Below are 10173 nucleotides of genomic sequence, written 5' to 3'. Positions count from 1 at the left end.
GCCAAACACCCCCAGAGCCCCTGGGTAGCAGATCCCCCTGTGCTCAGGCTGCCCCTGGCTCCAAGCCTGGACTGTCACCTGAGGGCAGCATCTCAGCCCTGCCCAGACCCCCCTCCCCCCACGAGCTCCCCGGGTCCCCATGGCAGCCCCTAGAGCAGCAGGCTCGGCGCTGGCCCCAGCTGTACTAACAGCACCTGCCCAGCTGGGGGTGCGGGGAGAAGAGCCGTGCTGGGGGCAGAGCTGGTCCATGGACACCGGTGCCCCGTGGGGTGCAGAGGGGGGCTGGCATGTGCCCACCTGGATTCCTGCAGAGCCGGGAGCAGAGTGAGCTCTGGGCACTGGCACCTGCTGCTCTCTATAAGCGCCTGTTAGGGTGACGGGGTGAGGCCAGGGCGGCAGTTGGTCAAACTATTGTGCCAATGCTGGCAGGAACCCCAACCACCGAGGAGGAAGGGGGGGGGATTTCACCAGGGGCTGCAGTTGCTTAAGACCAAGCTGGGCTCGTGCAGCAAGGCTCAGGGGTCTGTAGCAACACCAGGCCTGACAGACTGCGTCCGAGTGGGAGGGAGCGATTCTGGCCTGGCAGCGCGATCCCAGGGGCAGAACCTTCATCCCAACGTGGGCATGGCTGGGCACAGAGCACAACCCGGCCTGGAGATCTGGGGAACGCCACACTGGGGGGGTGTCCGGCAAAGGGCTTTGGGCATCGCCCGGCCAAAGTCCCAGAGTCAGGACTGTCTGGGATGTGGGGTCTCCCTAGTCCTGAGTCGCTAGTGTCAGGGACAGGCCGTGTGCCTCCAGCCCCGGCTGGGGAGCCCTGGCCCATCCTCTCCCCCGGGCTCCAGGAGGACCCCAAGGCTGGCAGCTGAGCACTGCCCCAGAGTGCTCTGCGTCATGCCCCCCTCCCGGCTCACTTCCCGCCTGCCTCCCCAAGCCAGAGGAAAAAGCAAAGACCTGAACAAACCTGAGGGGACGTCTCTGACCCTGCAAATGCCCAGAGTCCTTCCCCTCAGCAGCTCAGGTAGAGCATCATCTGGGCTGGTCCCCTGGCTCCTGCAGAGCTGCGGATCCCAACCCTGCTCACCTCCTCTGGCGCCTTTCAAGGGAGCTGCTCTCTGCTCCCTGCCAAGCTCCTCCTCCAGTCGGGCAGGCCCTGCGGGTGGAGCAGGGCAGAGCTGCCAGGAGGGGTGGCCCATCACCTACATTGTATTTCTCAAACAAGGGGTGTTTCCTTAGCATCCCCACCCCACCCCACTTGCTGAGATTATCATCAACCTCATCGATAAGCAGGACTCACCTACCTTTGCCAGGCATCTTTCTTGCTGCTTTTCGCGGCGCTCAGCAGCTCCCGGTCTTGTTGGACAGAGATGGAAAGATAAGGGACGTCCCTTGTAATAAGGGATTGTTGGCAATCCTGCCACCGGGGCCCAGGGTAGTTCCCTGACCCCTCCCTCTTTGGGGCAGTTTGTGCATCCACCACAGGGTCCCGTCGTGCCAGGTGCTGCCCAGACACAGTGACTGAGATCAGGGCCCCGTCAGGCCGGGCGCTGCCCAGACACACAGTGACCGAGATCAGGGCCTCGTCATGCCGGGCACTGCCCAGACACACAGTGACCGAGATTAGGGCCTTGTCATGCCAGGTGCTGCCCAGACACACAGTGACAGAGATCAGGGCCCCGTCACACTGGGCGCTGCACAGACACACAGTGACTGAGATCAGGGCCCTGTTGGGCTGGGGTGCAGGAGAGGGTGTGGGGTGCCAGAGGGAGCTCAGGGCAGGTGCAAGGATCTGGGGTGTGGACTCCGCAAGGGAGTTTTGGTGCAGGAGGGAGCTCAGGGCAGGGGGTTGTGGCATCGGGGGGGTTTGGGGTGCGGGCTCTGGCTGGCGCTTACCTCAGGTGGCACCCGGGAAGCTGCCAACATTTCTCTCTGTCTCCTAAGCGGAGGTGTGGCCAGGTGGCTCTGCGCACTGCTGCTGCCTGCAGGTGCCGTTCCCCTGCAGTTTCCAGCCAATGGGAGATGTGAAGCCAGAGCTGGGGGTCCTGGGAGTAGCACCCTGAGCTCCCGTGACCACCCCTATGTCTAGGAGCCAGAGGGAGATGCCAGCAGCTTCCTGGGAGCCTCATGGAGCTGGGCAGGCAACCGAACTTTTAACGGCCTGGTCAGCACTGCTGACCGGAGCAGCCAAGGTCCCTTTTCAACCCGGCATTGCCATCAAAAACTGAACACCTGGCAACCCTAGCGCCAGGCGCTGTTCTCCTCATGGCACAGCAGGTGGGGAGGGGGTGTAGCTGCCCCAGGCTAGGAGACGGCTGGAGCTCCGTGTAGCTGAGGAAGGGGCAATGACGGTGTCACCACTCAGGGAAACTGCACCGATCCTGCCCCTCCGTGGGCCGGCCAGGGCACTAGAGTTGCCAGTTTTGATGGGATGTGTTCCTGGAGATTTCATTGCATGACATAATCTTTAATTAAAGACTCATCTTTAATTCCTGACGATTCCAGGCCAATTCTGGAGGGCAAACCTAATGGGCCCCCGCCCTGGGCCCCTGGCGTGCCAGCCACCACCTCTCATGGGCGGCGAACCGCCTCCCTCTTGCTCCTGCCAGATGCTCCAGGCTGCCCCATTTCCTGCTTGCACTGTGGTATCCCCAGCAAGTCAGACTACCCGAGCCGGCTGCTTTCCTGCCCCCTCAGAGGTTACAAGCCCTGTGAGCCCCACAGCTCTGGCTCCACCCAGCTCCCCCAAGCAGCACCTTGGTGTGAACGGTGCCAGCACCGCAGAGAACACGCGTTAAACCAAGCAGTAATGAGCTTTCCGGGGTCCCCCCTTCTCCTGGTCAGCTGTTCATGGGCATTTCTCTCACCCAGTCCCATGCAGCCTGGAGCTAAATGAGGGGGTCTGATCCCCCCGTCTGCTTTCAGGGCCCTAATAGCACCCCCCAAAGCACAGAAGAGGGGTTACCTGGCACCCAACCCCCGCCCCTTCTCGGGGCAGCCAGAGATCTGGGCTCTCGCAGAGCGAAGGGTTCTGCACTGGCAACATCAACCCACATTTCACTCCTGGGGCGCGTTTGATGGGGCATCACGACGTGGGGTTAACGACGCTCTCCACAGTGCCAGGATCTCTGCATCCACTGCGCGTCTCCCCTGAACTCCCACCTGCCGCTCCCCCTGGGAGCCGATGGACAGTTTACAATCTTAATAGGCAGGACAGATTATTACCCTTCTTTTACCAATGAACACCTGAGACACGGGGGAGATTAAGTTACTCAAACAAGGAGAACATTTCAGAGCCAGGCAATTGACCCCAGCTCTCCTGAGCTAGGTGGATTGATGCAAATGAATGTGATTTAAATCAACAATTTTATTCATGGTTTAAATCATCTGGGAGAAAAACCTGGTTTGAAGCACTGATTTTAATCTTGTTTTGCATTAGTATCTTTGAGCTATTTTCTTAAAAAAAAAGGGAGAGGGGTTATTTTCATTGCTTTTAACCATTAAAACATGTTGATTTGCAACTAGCTATAGCCTTTACATTGCCTTTTGTCATAACCAGGGGGACAGGTTATCTCTATATCTATGCATTTATTCAAGCAATTATATAGCTGGATAAACATTTATTTAGATTCTTAATTTTTTTACATTATGGCAAATGACTCATTTCTTATTGACTAGATGCTTTTTTTTTTTTACAAGCTGCGTTTGGATGCAAATCGGAATTCAATTACAAATGCACAAAAACCAGCATCTTAAAATTGTTTTCCATTAGCGAAATGGAACGTCATTAAGCGTGCTGGTTACACACACACACAAACAGTAACTTTGTCAAAACATGTTTTGCATTTTAAATTAACTGACTTGCTGAACAAAGGAAGGCGTAACTGTAGTTAATGAATTGTACTCAGGGTTTCTGGTCCCCAGGTCCTTCAAGATTTTAAGACTAGTAGCTGTCACCCTCTCTCACCTAGTTTATATTCACACATTTGTAAGGCGGGTTTGAATGACCTCGCCCCTGACATCTAGAGATGGGCTGGCGGAAAAGTCTTCGGGAATCGCCCTTTGCCTAGGTGCGCAGCGTGATGGAGCTACTTTGCCCAAATGGTCACTGTTGGCTAGCATTGGATTGCAAGTCACTTTGGTATTGGGTGCAGGGGTGATGAAAGTGGGTGTCCTTGTTGTGTGAGACGGGCGAGTGGCAGGGCTGTGCTTGGCCTGCATCACCCCCAACAAAACTGCACTTGCTAAGCAGAGGGTAGGTGTGATGGGCTCCCCGGGGTGCAACCTGGAAGTGTGGCCTCTGTGCCCCCTTAACTTTCCAGCCTGGGCTCTCTCTCACAATGCTTTGCTAATGACAAGCAGCAAACCCCTCCAGGGGCTGTGATCACTCAGCCAACAGCATACAGAAATACACCGAGCTAAGTTGCATGAATACTCCCAGAGCCATGCATGAACTATACAGGAGACACCAGCAAAGCCCCCTAACCTTGCACCCCAGAAATGTACCATCTTACACTGCTCACAACCATCTCTTCAACAACACAAGCTCATTAATTAGTTTGCCACTTCATCAAAGGATAGCAGCCATGCATCTGCTTTTGTAATCTGAGTGCAGAGTCCCCAACCACATTAGACAAACTCACTGGTAAGAATAAAACATTAACATAAGTTTATTAACTACAGAAAGAGAGATTTTAAGTGTTTATAAGCAGGGCCGGCTCTAGGTTTTTTGCCGCTCCAAGCAAAAAAATTTTTGGCTGCCCCCCACCGCAGCCCTGGGCTCTCACCCCCCCCATCAATGCCCTCCCCCACCCGCACCCCCTGCTGTCCCAGCCCTGGGCTCTCTTTTCCCCCCATCCCATCCGCACCCCCTGCCACCCCCGCCCTGAGTTCCCCCCTTGCCTCCAGCCAGTCCAGCGCTGGCAGGGTTGGAGTAAGCAGCGGGGCTCCTGGGCCGCGCCTCAGCCTGTGGTCCCTCCAGCAAGGGCTCCCATCTCCAGTACCAGCCAGGACCGGGAGGGCAGAGCTGGGGGACCGCCCGGCAGGGGGCTGAGGAGCCAGGGCAGGGTAGCCCCAGAGGGAGCAGAGCCTCGGAGTGCGGGATGCAGGCCCCACATGGCAGCACCCCGCCTTCTATGGCCCCGCTGCAGCTGCTCCTTCTGGCCGCAGTCCCTTGGGCTGCTTGGCCCGGGGCACCTGCAGGCAGCTCCGTGTGCCCTGCGGAGTGGCCCCCAGCCCGAGTGTCCCCCGCTCGGAGCCTGCCTGGCCCAGCCACAAGGTGCAGGTGCTGCTCCCCCACTACGCGAACCACAGCAGCCCCAGGGCACCACCGGGCACCACGCGCTGCTGCTGTCTGGGCCGGCTCTAGGCTTTTGCCACCAGAAGAAAAGAAAAAAATAGATGGCTGAAATGCTGCCCCTGAAAATGTGCCACCCCAAGCATGTGCTTGGTTTGCTGGTGCCTAGAGCCGGCCCTGTTTATAAGTGTTAGGCATAAAGGTCAGAGATAGTTACCTAAGAAAATAGAAAATAAACACACATTCTAAATCCTAAACTTTCAGACAAAGCAACATTTGAATCAAGCAGCTTTTTCATTGCCGGCAGGTTACAGTTCTTGATACACAGGCTGAATTTCCTTCTCCGCCTGGAACCAGTCTCCTCAGTTCAAAGTCTTTGTTCTTGTTGCCTTCAGCATAGGCGGGTGAGGAGATAGGTGGTCTCACGATGCCGCTATCCCTTATTCTAGACTCTCAATCCATGTCCCAGGGAAGGCATTGGCCCAGGCATGTCCTGATGGGCCTTGCTAAATCCCACATTGTGTGGTGCTTGCGCGCTGTCTCTCCCAGAATTATAAATCTCTTGTTTACAAATCCCCTGCTGGTCAATGGCTTGGGATGGTGGCTGGGTGTGGGTCGCCCCCTTTGTTGCTACTTGAGAGCCAGCTCCCAGGCACACGACATATTTCAACAACAACCCTGGAGCAGAATATCGTAACTCCACATCCGACGACGATACACATATTCTGACAGAACAGCGAGTTTCAGCTGACCATGACCTTTTGTATGGTACCCAGAGCCTCCCGGGGGGGTGAGGCAAGAGGGGCAATTTGCCCCAGACCTCTCAGGGGCCTCTATGAGAGTTTTTTGGGGCCCCTGGAGCCCCCCTCCTTCACTTGCTCCGGAGCCTTGGAAAACTCTCGTGGGGCCCGGGCCCCTGGAGCTGCTTCCGCTCTGGGTCGTCATCGGCAATTCGGCGGCAGGGGGTCCTTCCACTCCGGGATCCGCTGCCGAAGCGCCCCGAAGACCCGTGGTGGGGGGTCCTTCCAGCACTTGGGCGGCGGATCCTGGGGTGGGTCTTCGGCGGCAATTTGGCAGCAGGGGGCCCCCGCCGCCGAACACCCCAGGCCCCCTGAATCCTCTGGGCCGCCCTGGTGGTACCTTCCAAGGCATGCGTTGTGTGAAATAGCCCAACCATACAGCAATGGTAAATATGAGGGGTCCAGGTGCTACTCTGAGGTGCCGTATGTCACAGTGGACATGGCAGATCTCAGTGAAGGAGAAGACAGGAGGGGACAGGTGCTTTGAGTGGGTGCTGTGGGCTTTGCCTAGGAGCTCTGGACCCCATTTGGTCCTTGGTCTCTCTGCTGTTTAAAGACGGCGCTGACGGGGCTCAGTCGAGAGGTTTTTGTCTGGCCATTAGGTGCTGCAGCTGCAATCGGGGTGACGGATTCTTTCCAAAAGTGTGGGGGGGAGGGGGTACGAGTCCCCGCCCTTTCCCTGCCCCCACCTCTGCCCCTCCTCTCCCCACTGAGGCCCCATCCTTTGGCCAAGCCAGAAGCCGGAGTTGGGGAGCCTGAGAGCAGCCCCTGGCCCGTGTCCCCACCCTGCAGTTCCACCAGCCAGGGCGAGTGGAGGGTCTGTGGCTCCACACAGCTGCCAGCGTGGCTCTTACTCTGACTCAGCTCCAGCTTCTGGCTTGAGGGGGGGGCTTGGGGGCCAAAGAGCCGCAGCTGGGCCGTGATAAGAGCCGCTCGGGCATCTGTGGGGAGCCGTGGACCCTCCTTCTGCCCAGGGTGGGGGAACCAGGGGGGTGGGGATATGGGCTGGGGGCTGCTCTTGGTCCCTCCTCCCCCCAGGCAGGTGGAGGGTCCGCACCGCAGCTCTCACGGCTTCCCGGGATCTCCAGGCTGCTCTTACCCATGCCAGGCTCCAGCATCTGGCCTGGCCAGGGGGCAGGGCCTCAGGGGGAAGAGAAGTGGCCTGGGATGAAAAGTGGGAGGGCCTTGGCCCCTTGGCCCCCCCGTGCTCCGGTGCCCCTGACTGCAATCCTTGACAACCAAGTCTAAGTGTCCAAGCATTAGACCTGCTGTGGGGCTGCCCGGCCTGCACCTGCGTGAAGTTCCCCAATGAGCTGCTGAAATCACAGGGAGCCGGTGGAGTCGATGCAGCAGGGAGGCTGGTGGCAGCAGAAAAAGCAACAGCACATCGGCCAAGTGAACCACAATGCAGTGCCCGATGCCTGGGAGTGGGGCGTGGCACAGAGAGAGGGGAGTGAGGTGTTAATAGGACGTTCACACCATGAGGTGAGAAACTGAGGCAAAGGACACACGACCCAACATGCTCTGGGGTGGGTGCTTTGCTCCCGGGCATATGCTTGAGAATCCTGCTTGTGGCATTTCCCCAAATGAATGCCGGGTTTCTTTCCCCTTTTTAGTCAAAGTCTTTTCCTACCTAGACTTGGGGCTTGCGATAGGGGAAGCGTTGCCTCTCAGAGACACCCCGGTGTGGTGTGTAATTTTTCCAGGCTCAAGCCAGCTCTGTGTTGGGTTGTTAAGAGGAATGTTTAGATATTGAACCCGGCTCTTCTTGCTGTCGACTCCACCTGGCAGAAGGGTTATACACTGGAAGAGAGAAACAAGCTCTCCTACGTGCTCTGCTCCCAACCAGCATCTTCGTTTCAGCTGAGTGAGTCATTGAACGGAACTAGCTGAATAGACTCATAGACTCATAGACTTTAAGATCAGAAGGGACCATTATGATCATCTAGTCTGACCTCCTGCACAACGCAGGCCACAGAATCTCACCCACCCACTCCTGTAGCAAACCCCTGACTTATGTCTGAGTTACTGAAGTTCTCAAATTGTGGTTTGAAGACCTCAAGCTGCAGAGAATCCTCCAGCAAGTGACCTGTGCCCCATGCTGCAGAGGAAGGCGAAAACCCCCCAGGGCCTCTGCCAATCTGCCCTGGAGGAAAATTCCTTCTTGACCCCAAATCTGATCATCAGCTAAACTCTGAGTATGTGGGCAAGACTCACCAGCCAGCACCCATGTCACGGAGTCCCTGGGCGGTGCTCTGGAACTGCTCCCCACAAAGCCAGTCAGGACTCTGGGGAGCCCCCTCTCCCTTGGAGCAGACTTGTTCAGGGCAAGAAGCTCACACGGCTTCACCTCTGGGTCTCTCCTTGGAGCAATCAGCATCCTCTGCCCCTCTGTGCACTTCCCACAGCGAGCCTGCCCCAGCGGGGTCCTGGGGAAGCCACAGGCTCCTGCACCCCCACTTTGCAGTCAGACATGACTCTCAGCCAGACAGTAACACAGAGGTTTATTTGATGACAGGAACAGGGTCTAAAACAGAGCTTGTAGATACAGTGAACCGGACCCCTCGGCCGGGTCCATTCTGGGGGTCAGTGAGCCAGACCCCACGTCTGCACTTCACTCCTCATCCCCAGCCAGCTCCAGACTAACAACCCCCTCCAGCCCCTCCTCTCTGCTCAGCCCCTTCCCGGGGCCAGGAGGTCACCTGATCCCTTTGTCTCATAGACTCATAAGTCAGAAGGGACCAATATGATCATCTAGTCTGACCTCCTGCACAAGGCAGGCCACAGAACCCTACCCATCCACTTTTATAACAACCCCTAACCCAGGACTGAGTTTTTGAAATCCTCAAAATTGATTTGAAGACCTCCAACACCTTCAGCTGGCACCTTTGCAGAGGAGGGGCCCAGGCCATCAGTTGCTAGGAGACAGAGTGCCAGACATTTAGGTGCACTGGCCCCTTCCTCTGCAGCAATCACACACCCTTATTGCACCACCTAGATATTAAGAACTGCATAGGGGACACTGAGGCACCAACACAGTATTCAGAGGGAACATTAAGAACATTCCCAGTTTGTCACAGTCCAGGAAAGAATTCTCTGTAGTAACTCAGATCCCACCTCATCTAACATCCGATTACAGACCACTGGGCATACTTACCTGCTGATAATCAAAGATCAATTGCCAAATTAGGCTACCCCATCCAGGAGCAGCGCCAGGGTTTTTGGTGCCCTCGGTGGGGGTCCTTCCACACTCCCGGTCATTGGCGGAAATTCTGCGGCGGAGGGGGTGTCATTCTGCGCTGCCGGTCTTTGGGGCACTTCGGTGGCGGGTCCTGGAGCGAGTGAAGGACCTGCGGCAGAATTGCCGCCGAAGATCTGGAGCTCGGAAGGACCCCTCGCCGCCAAATTGCCGCCCCCCCCCAAATCCTAGTGCCCTAGGCGACCGCCTAGGTCACCTAAATGGAAGCACCAGCCCTGATCCCATCATACCATCCCCTCCATAAACTTATCAAGCTTGGTCTTGAAGCCAGATATGTCTTTTGCCCCCACTACTGCCCTTGGAAGGCTATTCCAGAACTTCACTCCTCTGGAATGAGAAACACATTCTGACACGGAGCCTTCCACAACCTCTGACTACGGGTGCTTAGACAGCAACTTCCCCCAGGTCACTGGCTTGACTTTCTGTAAAACTTCATCAGCAAACCCAACCGGCTTGACTAGTATTCTTTTAAAATTTCGTTTCAGTGATTTTAATAATGATCATCAGTTAAGCCTTAGCAGGTGTCATTATTTCAAATTTACATTCAGACGGGTTTAGATTTTAAAAGAAAAATCTCTTTAATTTATATGACAAGAATCCTATTTAAATAAAAAATCGGATTGAATAAATAAATAAATACAAATCAGGTTTTTAAATCATTAGTTTTTTTCCACCCTGCTACTGAGTCCTAACTTACCCATCCCCAGAACAACTTTTCTTTATGTTCTTCGAGCTGAGACTCAGAATAACCCCTCCTCCCAGAGCTGAGGCTTTCAGAAATATGCCCAAATTGGAGAGATTTGTGAAAAAATCCTGAGAAT

Source organism: Gopherus evgoodei, unplaced genomic scaffold (genome assembly GCF_007399415.2).
Source record: "Gopherus evgoodei ecotype Sinaloan lineage unplaced genomic scaffold, rGopEvg1_v1.p scaffold_34_arrow_ctg1, whole genome shotgun sequence".
Lineage (NCBI taxonomy): Eukaryota > Metazoa > Chordata > Testudines > Testudinidae > Gopherus > Gopherus evgoodei.
This window is presented reverse-complemented; position numbering follows the sequence as displayed.